The 13,061-nt window shown below is 34.2% G+C and overlaps 1 long non-coding RNA gene across 1 annotated transcript; it reads right to left on the bottom strand.

The window, feature by feature from the left end:
• Positions 1 to 9,802: 9,802 nt before the first annotated feature.
• On the bottom strand, positions 9,803 to 10,604 carry LOC133878445 (uncharacterized). Its single transcript, XR_009901905.1, has 2 exons — positions 10,194 to 10,604; positions 9,803 to 10,040 (listed from the first exon to the last, which is right to left on the bottom strand). It is a non-coding gene; the product is annotated as an uncharacterized LOC133878445 (long non-coding RNA).
• Between the last annotated feature and the right edge of the window lie 2,457 nt (positions 10,605 to 13,061).

Here is a 13,061-nt window from a genome sequence, read left to right on the forward strand (position 1 = left end):
ACCATATAAGGTTTATGTATCTCTATCTTCTAAAGCTGAGGTATTGAATGCTTTCAATACCTATACGGAAGAAGAAGAGAAACAACATGAAGATCATAAGATCTGATATAGGCAAAGAGTATTATGGTAGGTACACACAAAAAGTGAAATGATTAGTAATACTAATCTGCTATTGCCCTTACAGAGTAAAACTTTGAAGACCGTTGTGTATATGCTAAACAGGATTCCATTTAAGGTTGTCCTTAAGACACCATTTTATGAAATAGATGGAAGCCAAGTTTAAGTTATTTACACATATGGGGTTGCCTTGCTAAATAGGGGATTTATGATCCTCGCCTAAGGAAATTAGATTCAAGGACAACCGGCAAATCTTTTATAGGCTATTCAGTAAACTCGAAGGGTTTTAGGTTTTATTATCATTCATATAATCCTAAAGTTGTTGATTATAAAATTTCTAGAGGATGTTGAACCTAGTGGGAGTCTTTATCCTCAAAGATTTTACTTAGAGGAAACACGAGAGTTGACTGAAGCTCCTTCATATGAAGGATGTTTGATTGTGCTTATGGAAAATCAAATTGATTACCCTGAGCTACAATCAATTTTAGAGTTATCAACTCATGAAGAATAGGTTTAATTTGAATCTGCTTAGACTTTACAAAATGCAGAGGAAGTAGAATTAAGAAAAATCCTATAGAATAAGGAGATCAACAATTCTTAGTGATCATGTTGTATACCTCCCAGAGTCTAATATTGACATTAGACATAAAGATGATCCAAAATTGTTTTCACATGCTATGAGTGGAGAAAACTCCACATTATGGTTCAATGTCATGAAGTAAGAGATAAATCCATGGCTCAAAAGTCAAGCTAGACTCCTAGCCAATGGCTTTACTCATAAGGAAGGCATTGATTATCATGAAACATTCTCTCCAATGTCTAAGAGTGGTTCATCAAGATAATCATAGCATTAGTAATTCATTTTGACCTAGAGCTACATCAAATGGATGTGAGAACAACTTTCCTGAATGGGGATCTCAAGTAAGAGGTTTACATGAAACAATCAAAAGGTTTTATAAATAACAGTCAGAAAGCTTGCAAATTAAAGAATTCTATTTATGGGTTGTAACATATCTCTCATCGGTGATATACTTTTTACAAGGTTATTGCTTCATTGTTTATTGAAAACCTTGTTAATTAGTATATATACCTTAAGGTCAGTGGGAGTAAAATAATCTTTCTAGTTCTATATGTAGATATTATTTTTTGCAAGTGGTGATTTAGGTTTGCTGCATGAAGTTCCTTTCACAAAACTTTGAAATGAAGGATTTGGGTGAAACCTCTTATGTCTTTTGATATAGAGATTCATAGAGACATGAAGAACATTAACATTGTCTCAGAATGCCTCCATTTAAAAAGTTTTGGGAAGATTTAGAATGAAGGATTTTGCACCTTCAATAGCAATTAAGATGGACCAATTCAATAAGGATTAATGTCCCAAAATGTATTGGAATAAGGGCAGATGAAAAGTTTTTTGTAAGCATTTGCATTATGCAACCTAATGCAAGCATATGCTTGCACTAGACTTAACCATTAGACTGCAAATAAAGTCTTGCGGTATATTCAAGAAACCAAGAAGTACAACTTAACCTAAAGATACACTTTCCATTTCGAGGTAGTTAGTTGTTCAGAATTGAGTTTTGCTGATTGTGTAGATAGTAGAAAGTCTACTTTAGGGTATATATCTTTTTATTGAAGGATATATCCTAGAGATGCAGTAAGCAGACTATAATTGCTACGTCTACCAAGAAAGCTAAAATTCTTACATGCTATGAATTTGGTACACAGGCATGATGGATGAGACATTTTTTTGTTGAAAAGTCTCAATATTGTCAATTTTACAGTTAGACCATAAAGATACTTTGCGGTAATTCTACTATAGCTTTCTTTTATAAGAATAAAGAGTAGAAGCAGAAGTAAATCGACATCAAGTATCTCAGTATGAGGGATAACATTAAGAGATATAAAGGGTCTATTGAGCATATAAGTACTGAATTAATGATTACGGATCCCATGACTTAAAGTTTACCGGTAAATAAAGTATAAAGTCATGCGTAGTATATGAGACTCATTAATTCAGTTTTTTGCTTGGTTTGTCTCTTTTTGGTCTATAGACATCAAGTTATTATAATAAAGATTTTGTGCACATTTGTTATTTTATCCATGAGGATAAATAAAGTTGGACCCGAATGACTTTTAGGAAGTTCATTCATAAAGCTTTACTATCCATAAATTACTCATGTAAGGAGTGTTTTACATTGTGATACATGGAAGGGACAACCTAATTTTATAATGGTTTTACCACCACGATTCATGTGAAACATTTCTTATCTGAGTGGGAGGATTCCATAAGTGATTGGCCAAACTACAGAACCTAATACCATAAGGTCATGTGTCATAAAGGCTAAGTGAGAGAATGTAAGATATTATCTCCATATATGGCCTATATGTCACATATACGGTGTTTATTATATTTATTTTAATATAATATATGGTATTATAGTTAATGTAATTTCTATTAATTTAGATTACCGTAATGGAATCGTTTAATTGATTTAAAATCAAATAATAATATTGTTTTCTTGATGGGAGGAACAATACGGTATTTACCATATTTGAGGATCCCTGACCTAGCCTATAAATAAATAGCATGTGTACAACATCAGTACGGCAATACAGTCATAGGTATAGGTTAGAAGATCTCTCAAATAGTATTTTTGTTTTCTTCAGATCTTCGTGGAAGCGCTTGAACAAAGATGGCTAGAGGTAAGCCTAAATCCTGTTTTATTTATTTCCACTGCACATGTTAGTTTAAGTATAATATGTTTATATGTTCTAACACCAGGTGTAGTTAACTAGGATAAAATCCATGCTTCTGACAAATGGTCTATGAAGTCCTTAATGAAGTATTCACCACCTCGATCAGATCGAAGGGCTTTAATATGTTTACCCAATTGTTTTTCGGCTTCCGCCCGTAACTCTTTGAACCTTTCAAAAGCTTCAGACTTCCGACGCATTAGCTATTAAAAAAATGGTTTGTCAGCTCAAATGGTGGTGGTAGGTACCCCCTACCCCCCCCCCCCCCCCCCCCTCCTAAATTTGATTTTTTTCCTACGAGCCAAATGCCTTTTAGATAAATTATTTTTTCTGAAACATGATTTTGTTGAAATCATTTTACGTTGAAACAAACAGTGCATAAGGCTGGTAAAAGGCACTATATAGGAAATAATGATTGTTTAATAATTGGAATAGATAGTAAAGGATATATATATATATATATATATATTATTTAATATCTAACACATACCAAAGTGAAAGTGCAAGGGTGTTATTTTTTAAAGAAAAAAAAAATTTCCCTATATGTTAATATGAAGCAACCTAATGGAAGCTCCTATGGCTATGGCTATCGTATTGTTACAGCTATTTTGAGTAATTCTTTTATTTTTAATGTAAATACCACCCTTATTTATATGTAGGTTCAAATATTGTCTTGTTGCTACTTTGATTTCTTAAAAGGTTATCAATTATATAATGTGATTATGAGGAACTCAAAGGAATAAGGGCAATTAAGGCATTTTGACACTTTATGTGAAAATAATTAAATTTATTTTGAATAACTAACTTTTCAATTACTTTAGCAAATTAATATTAAATTTTGTCTTCACCTTCTTTATTTTATTTGATTTTTTTTATTATATTTAACCCTTTCTACAGTCCCATGTGGATTCCTTTCGATTGACTTCAAAGAGACATGATCTTTTGCCACCCCAAGACAAAACTCTTTATCACTTTGCCCATGTGGTAAGGTGGTCCCCTAGCTAATTTTAGGGTTTTTTTCTAAAAAAAAACCAAAAGGTAAAAGTAAAAGTTGCCACGTGGGCAAAAGTGATTAGAAGTTGTGTCTTAGAATGACAATGTATCACATCTCGACTTCAAATGCATCATCATAATTTTTAAATTCTTGTTCTTTTGTATTTGTCTTTTACAATAAATGTGGGTATTTTGACATGTCACTTTTACTTGTAATTCTCACCATTTATATTCCCTTTGCATAAATGAATTATGTGATTATTTACACTCTATAAATTCCAATATAATTAAAACTTCTTTTAAACTAATAATTTCTTTCAAAATATTTTTCAAATGGAGGTTATGATCTAATATTTTGTGAATATTGGATGATACCTCTTCACTTGTTCTTTTACATTAATTTTTCATTGTAGTCGACGTTTGCAAATATTGACACACTAATTGCGTAAAAAAATATTGTAAAACCTTATGGTCCAACAAAAGACATTACTTGAAAGAAGAGTTATTTAACTAGAATATTATCATATTTCAAAAACCTACAATTATTAAACAACTATATAAGTGAATTTATGTATTTGAAGTCCATATAAGAGAATTAATTTCTAGATTGGGAGTTAACATATGATGGCTATGAAATGTATCCGAAAACTTATGTTAGTTACGATGGAGTTGATTGTCGCCATAATAATCGAAGTAAATGGCATTGAACCTACCCCTTTCTCTCTCGGTCCTACTTCACTTCCTATCAGCCTTCACGTCTTCCAACTTGATTAGAGTTATAATCACATTTGCCTTGAAAAGACAATTGAAAAATGTGAAAAAAATTATAGAAGTAACAGATTTGGAGCAATGTATTATCCATAATATTTTTCAGTGCCTTTTCAAAAACCCAATACATCTTGAATTTCCTAAACACAAACATTCCAATATTATGAGACACTGCATACATTATTGTTTTGGGGAATTGAACCATAAAGGCATTAGCAGTGCATCATGTTTATTAGATTGCTTTGATGAGCAAATCACCAAGCATTAAGTGTCTATATCTAGAATTGATGAGCTCCAAGGTTAATAAAAGGTTTCCAACTACTTCTCAAGCTCTCACTTAACAACGCAAGGGTTTATGCCCCAAAAGTCATTTTCTCTTGTATGACATTTTGGTTTCTTAAATAAAGTTGTTTATTTTCTTAATTATATGTTAGGGATATTACCTTAAATCCCAATTATTTTGTAGGAGTTTTTAATTTAAATAGAATAAAGATGTTTGTTTATTTTATGAGCAATAGGCATATAACCTATTTCCATGTTTATCCTTTCTGATTGTTATTTATCATATACATGTAAATTAATGGTCCTTAGACTGCATAGAATATATTCTATGGTGGGAGTAACGAGATTATCACACAAAAGATCTTAGACCAGAAACCTTGCAATTTACAATTTAATGTTCACAGTCAGTAATGGAATTTGACATTTTATTTGCTAAAACTGCAACACATCAATCATGATTATCTATCTTGATGGTGTGAAGCGGTGACTTCTGGAAAATGTGTTAGTGCAAATACAATGCATTGAACGCACCATCGGAGTTTTCATTCCTTTTAAAACACTCTTAAAATGAATGATGTAAAACTCCAAGACGTCTTATGACATTGATTCTAAATCCTAAGAGGATCGCGAACTCAAATGTAAACTAAATGTCACTTTGATGCATTTAGGAGTGAGACCTTACCGTGGTCAAAATTCCCGAAGCGTTGGGTGATCACATGTAGCATTGTGGAAACTCCATCTCAAGAAGGAATCAAAATCCTTTGACTAGATCAAAGAAATAAGAAATTTTCCCCTTAGATTGATTTAATGGATTAGTTATCTTAGTCCATGGCGAGGGCAGTTTAGTAAAAGATAATAAAATACTTATATTGATGAAGTAATATTTCACAAGTGAGAGAATAATTCTGTGATTAAATTGGGCACTCAAGGATAAGAAGTAGTGAATTAAAGTGACAATCTAATTGACTTTAATTCAACTACGGAATATTTCGTAGATGAATCAAATGATTAAAATATGAATTGTCTAAGAGATTAATTCAAAATATTAACTAAAGTTCAAATACAATTATTTAGTTGAATTAATTGTAATTAATAGTAGCCTATGACAAATCATGAGATGAACCTATTGAGGCTAGTTATAATTTATTTATTTTCCTTTGGGCCATTCTTCAAGGTGATTTAATTTGACCACGATGACAGGCTTTTATTTATTTATTTGGGCCATGTTTTATTTTAAAATATGGATCATTGTGAGACATTTGTCAGGGGTTACAAGAGTGGTACTGGGCTTGGACAAAACCTAGCCCAGCTACAAAGCTTATGGGGCGCATGGTCTAAGGGCGAAACCCTAGCCCCATGCGCCACACATAGTGGTGGAGGATAGGGTTTTATTCCTAGCCTCCCCTAGTACTTGTCACCCTTGGAGACTGAGTGGCAATTGGCTCTACGTCACGTCTCCATTATGACGAGCTTTGAATGGAAATAGACTGAGAATTCTCTGTGGCTTCGCGTCATGTTCCCATTATGACAGGCTTTGAACGGTAGTAGGCATAGACTTCTTTGTGACTCTCCGTCACTTGCCCGTTAAGATGGGCTTTGAACGGGACAAACCACTAACTCTAAAAAACCTGCAATCCCTTGACATTTTCATACAAAAACCTTGGGTAATGAAAAGAATTACATATAAGATTTTGCACACCAAATGAAACCAATTTCTTGAGTCTAACAATGCCCCCTTCAGCCATTCAGTGGAAAAACTTACTACAATGGAGACTCAATTAGAAATATTGGGAAAAAAGTAACAACATTTACAACCCCACCCAAGCCTAACAAAAAACAACTAGACCAAGGTAGATTAAATGTGCCTTGTACCTGTTCTCTGGAGATCAAAAGTAAACTCATTAAAAGCATTGAAATTTGACAGAATAGATCACACACACAAAGAGAGTGACAAAATAACATAAAGCATGCATGAATTTGAAATAAAGACATACCTATTCAACTACTCTCATAAGAGTTCTAAAAAATATCAAGAAGTCAGTTAACAATAGTCAAGGTACAAAAAATATACAGAGGAGAACTTAAACATAGCTCAAAAAGTCACAAGAAACCACAAGTCAAAAAAAAAAGAAAAAAAAGTCAACACAAACTCCCACGGAAGAAAATCATCTCCCCCTCAAGCAGAGATCATCTCCCTAAAAGAGTTTTCCATTACAAAAACTTCTCCCCCCTTTTTTGTCACGAAGGACAAAGGTGGAAAAACCAAAGCACATTACTCTCCATCCCTAGGAGGGTCAACAATGAGGTCCTCAAGGGGATTCTGAACATCTTGAAGATGAGGCTGATCGAAACAAGTCTTTCAAAGTCGAGGTAGAGACCGAGGGATCCACAAACTCATACTGTAATTGAAAAAGCTCCCTTACACGAGGCGAAATAATAGCTATAATATCTTCATAAACATCATCCTCTTGATATTCATCATAACATTTTTCTTGACAAATCCACTTAAGAAGAGACTTCAAGGCTACATTGAACAAAGAAGTGACTATTAAGTTGAGTCTTCAAGGCAGCAACTTCCATCTTTAAGTTGGCATTTTCCTTCTTCAAGTCATCCACTTGTCTTCCAAAGAATTCTCTTTTGGCTTCAAACATCTGTGCAATGTGACTGAGAAACTCTGGGGAAGAAAAAACATTAAATGCAGTGGGAGCAGTAAGAAGAGGAAGGCTGAGAACCAAAAGGTTTCCCCTTAGACTTGACATCAAATTTGGCAATAGAAACTCGATCCAAAGGAGTGCGAATAGGAGCCGTAGATGTCATCAATGAGTTCTATGACACCACCATAAGCAAAGGTAAGATTTTCTAGACCATAGATGTCATCAATGAGTTCTATGATGCATAAGCAAAGATCAATCTTACAACCCTTTATCAAAGCATGCAGGAACAAGGCTCTATTAAAGCTTATTATTTAGTCTGGGATAGACGTCTCTGCAGAGCCCATGATGAGGATACAGGACTCCTTTGGCAGTTAGACTCTCATGAAGTCTAATGCCCAGCTAAGGTTTGAAAGTCAAGATGAAGCTTCTTAGCCTCCTTCAATCTAGGTGGAGATACCTATAGGAGCCTCATCTTCTCAAACTGCTCCTCCTCCACAGTATGATGCAGGGTACGCTCAGCTATTGGCTGCATTGAACTCTATGCAGGGAGAAATTAGCTCTATTCAGCAGGAGGTCCGCTCTATCAGCACTCGAGTTGAGCAATGCCAGCTCAATATCCAAGAGTGTCTCAAGCATCATCATCTTGATGAGGATTGATTATCTTTGTTTTGTTGTTTTTGATTTATTTCGAGATAATTCTTTATTTTAGATTATTGTAATACTTTCTAAACTCTGGATTTTATTTATACTCTATTTACCCTTGTCCTATTGAGACGTTAATGGGGAGTATTTGTGTGTTTTTTTTTTTTTTTTTCTATACTCTTTTTTACCCTTTGTCCTTTTGAGACAAAAAGGATGAGTATTTTTTGGTTTTGGACTGGGAATGTATTTTAAAACCGTTCAAGTGATTTTTATCCCAAAATGGCCAAAGGGGAAGTTTGTTAGTTTATGATTGGCTGCATTCTGTTTTACAAAATCACTTTTATGTAATGTTAATGCATAATCATGGATGTTGTTTTTATCCAGAGTCTTCAATTCAGATATGTGCTTCAAGAAGATTTTGTGCAAATTTCAAGACAGAGAAGTCAGATCCCAAAGCATCCGTCCAAACGGCCCAGTTTAACGTCCGGACGCCCATCAGTGTCTACTGCTCAAGCTTGCGTTTGTCCGGACATCTCAGCAACACGTCCGAACGCTCTTTAGAGTTCGAGAAGAATCCAGCGTTCAAGTGCATCTGTCCGGACAATGTGGCAATACCGTCTGGACGCTATTCAGTGTTCGACAAGTAAAACGATTTCCTTCGCAAACACAAATATGGGAAGTTAGCTACAACCGTCCGGACCTTACCCTTGATAAGGCAAGATGTGGAGAAGAATTGCAACCGCTCGGACGTCAGGGCAACACCGTCCGGAAGCCAGTTCTTATTTTGGAAATTACGTGCAGCAGAAGTGCAACCGTCCAGACGTGGCCTTATTCAGGAAAGATTTTCAGCGCTTTTTGGAAAGCCGATTGTACAGTTGTCCATCCGGATGCTTTCAGCTACCGTTCGGACGTCGCCTAAAGAAATCCGTTCCAAACTAGTTTTAGGTCTGCTGAGCCAATAAATAAAGGCCTATAGGCATGTAAAAATTACAGAATTCGGTATTGAATTCTCTAGAGCTTAGAGAGTATATTTTGGAAGATATTGTGCTGATCCGTTAGCTCTCAAGTCGTTGTCGTTGTGTGTTGTTGCTGTTCTCGTCAGTTGAAGTCTATCTTAGGGAGAAGCCCTAAGGTAAAGGAATTCATAGAAGACCCATTCAAGTAGGAGACTTGGTTGGGAGGCGTTCACGTTGGGTTACGTGTCAGAGTGCTAGATACATTCGCTGCATCAGGTATGCGAGTGTTATTGTCTATGTACTAGCTTTGTCTTCTGATAGTGGATGTCCTGGGTTTGGCTGCACTGGAATGGTTTTTCTCTTAATTGAGTTTCCACTTCGTTAACAAAATAATTGTGTTATTTAAATTCCGCATTTACATTATTTTGTTACACGTTGCACACCCACACGGTTAAATTAGAAGTCCTTTATTTTTCAAATGTGACCAAGACATAGATGCCAAAGGTATGCTTCATTAGTAGAAGGAATCTTTCTTTTCAATGATAAAGCATTATGAGTTGGTTCTAAAACATAATTGTTAACAAGATATGAATCAGAAGTAATAATATACAAGTGATGTACAATGATACTAGTACAGATAAATAAATTACCCTTCCTTATTATCACTGTATCCCTCAAAATAGAGGTATAACCACACTAACCCAAAAAAAAGTCACAGAAATCAAATTTCGGTGTATGTTGGGTACATATAGATAGTTGGTTAAAATTAGAACTCTTGATTCAAAATAAAGTTCAATAATTCCAATGGAGTGGACCGAAACCATCGTCCCATCTCTAACCGTCAAGTGCATCTCTCCTTCATTCAGTTGCCTGGTTACAAGGAACCCCTCCAACGAATTGCAAACATGATTAGTTGATCCAGAATCCACACACTAGGAATTATTATTTGTACTCAAACTTTAAGAGATATTTTTCGAAATCATATATCCATGAAGAGACAGAAAAGTCGTGAAGAAGCCTTACCAAAGAAACAACATCTCAATGCTCCTTGATGTGCTTTTCACAACAGTCTAATAAACAATATGCACTTTGGACACCACGAGTAATTTTGGGAGGTTGGTAACAAGACCTTACACAGGTTACCGCAATAGCATAAAGCTTCAAGATTGGAATTCGACTTGGGCTCTTATAAATGCATTGGAAAAAATTAAAGATAATACACTCCTCTAATTCAAGGATTTTTGGTAATTCTCTACATTTTTCAAGTGTGATTTGAAGGCAAAGATGGCCATAAGGGGGATAATGAATGATGACGTTGGGATGTGAAGAGGCATGGACGAGCAAAATCATCTCCATCAAGATCACCAACATAAGGTTTCTCATAAATTTTCTAGACATTGATTTTCTTGCACTCTAAAAAATTTCGTATTTGGAGGTTAATTTCAGAAATAATTTATAAGGGTTGAACCATTAATCATATAGCACCATTGGAATAAATATATTTTATTTTATTTATTAAGAGAAGAGTACTTCTTACTAGCAAAGAGTTGTGGCTTTAGAAATATGGTAATGTTCATTAACTTACTATTGATTCAAAAGGTTATTTCACAAGATTTTTTTTTTTTTTTGGCAATTAATATATCATCCATCCCAAAAGTCAAATATACGCATACAAAGTTCAATGTATAAGAACAACTCAAGGGAGACCATCCAATATTGACAATATATTACATCAAATGATAATACGAAAGAAATGATTGGTTTCAAAGATTCATAATTAGGCATGTCATATTGGAGTATATCAAGTATAAATGAGGCACCATTAGAATAAATATATTTTATTTTATTTTATGTATTAAGAGAAGAGTACTTCTTACTAGAAAAGAATTGTGGCTTTAAAAATATGGTAATATTCATTAACTTACTATTGGTTCAAAAGGTTATTTCACAAGAATTTTTTTTGTTTGTTTGTTTTGCAATTAATATATCATCCATCCCAAAAGTCAAATATACGCATAAAAGTGCAATGTATAAGAACAACTCATGGGAGATCATCCAATATTCACAATATATTACATCAGTTCTCCACTTAAATGATAATACGAAAGAAATAATTGGTTCAAAAAGATTCATAATTAAGCATGTCATATTGGAGTACATCAAGTACAAATTGGGCATCATTGGAATAAATATATTTTATTTTTTTGATTAAGAGAAGAGTACATTTTACTACAAAAGAGTTGTGGCTTAGAAATATGGTAATGTTCATTAACTTACTGTTGGTTCAAAAGGTTATTTCACAAGATTTTTTTCTTTTGTTTGTTTTGCAATTAATATATCATCCATCCCAAAAGTCAAATATACGCATAAAAAGGGCAATGTATAAGAACAAGTCAAGAGAGATCATCCAATATTCACAATATATTACATCAGTTATCCACTTAAATGATAATACGAAAGAAATGATTGGTTCAAAAAGATTCATAATTAAGCATGTCATATTGGAGTATACCAAGTACAAATCGGGCACCATTGGAATAAATATATTTTATTTTATTTATTAAGAGAAGAGTACTTCTTACTAGAAAAGAGTTGTGGCTTTAAAAATATGGTAATGTTCATTAACTAATTGCTGGTTCAAAAGGTTATTTCACAAGATTTTTTTTTGTTTGTTTGTTTTGCAATTAATATATCGTCCATCCCAAAAGTCAAATATACACATAAAAAGTGCAATGTATAAGAACAAGTCAAGAAAGATCATCCAATATTCACAATATATTACATCAAGTATCCACTTAAATGATAATACGAAAGAAATGATTGGTTCAAAAAGATTCATAATCAAGCATGTCATATTGGAGTATATCAAGTACAAATCTCATACTTTTTCATTTATGCAAAGGCTCTTCAAATCATGCATGGAAATTACCAACAGAAGTAACTTGTCAAAAGTTCACCAATAAAAAAAAAAAAAAAAAAAAGTAGGAATTCTTATAAATTATGAATAAATGAACCCACTTAAGGCTAATCACAAATAATATTGTAGCTGCTTATGAGACCTTATATACGATAAGTACTAGTCTCACAGGAAAGAGGAGTTTTATGGTGCTGAAATTGGATATGAGTAAAGCCTATGATCGACTTTAATTGAATTTTATTGAAGGGGTGATGCGGAAAATGGGGTTTGAACAATGATGGATCCAACTAATCATGAAGTGCATCAACTTAGCTTCATATTTTGATTAATAGAGAGGTGTATGCGAATATTACCCCAACTCGGGGCATTTGCCAGGGTGAAGCTTAATTTTATCTCTGTAACTGTTCATTCTTTGTGCTGAAGCTTTTACCTCTATGCTAAAACTGGCGAAGAGGACAGGTAGTATTACAGGGGTACCTATTGCTAAAGGTCGGGTGCGCCTTAACCACTTGTTTTTCGTAGATGATAGCCTTTTCCTCACCTGCCTCTCCACTCGTGCCTACTTTCACCAACTATCCCCTACTCTATCCCTCTTCTTGGCTCTAGCCTTGTTTGGACCTCCACCTCTCTGAGTTCTCGCCCCCTGACTTTTCTGTAAGTCAACTATGTCATTATGGTACTCGCTCCAAAATGTGTTACACTGGTATGAATAAGCTTCAGGGCAACGGTTGAACAAAAACAAAACTTCCATCTTCTTTAGTCGAAATACTAAGGAGGATATCAAGCGACAGATATTGGCACCTTCAAATTTACAGGCTACTCATTTCAGAAATACTTGGGTTTGCCAGCTATGGCGAGGCGATTGAAAAGGCAAACATTCATGGCTCTCAAAGATCGGATCTGGGTTTGAATTAGCAAATGGAAGAATAGATTTCTCTCACAAGCTAGTAAGGAATTATTGAAGTCAGTGGCGC

Source organism: Alnus glutinosa, chromosome 9 (assembly GCF_958979055.1).
Source record: "Alnus glutinosa chromosome 9, dhAlnGlut1.1, whole genome shotgun sequence".
Taxonomy (NCBI): Eukaryota; Viridiplantae; Streptophyta; class Magnoliopsida; order Fagales; family Betulaceae; genus Alnus; species Alnus glutinosa.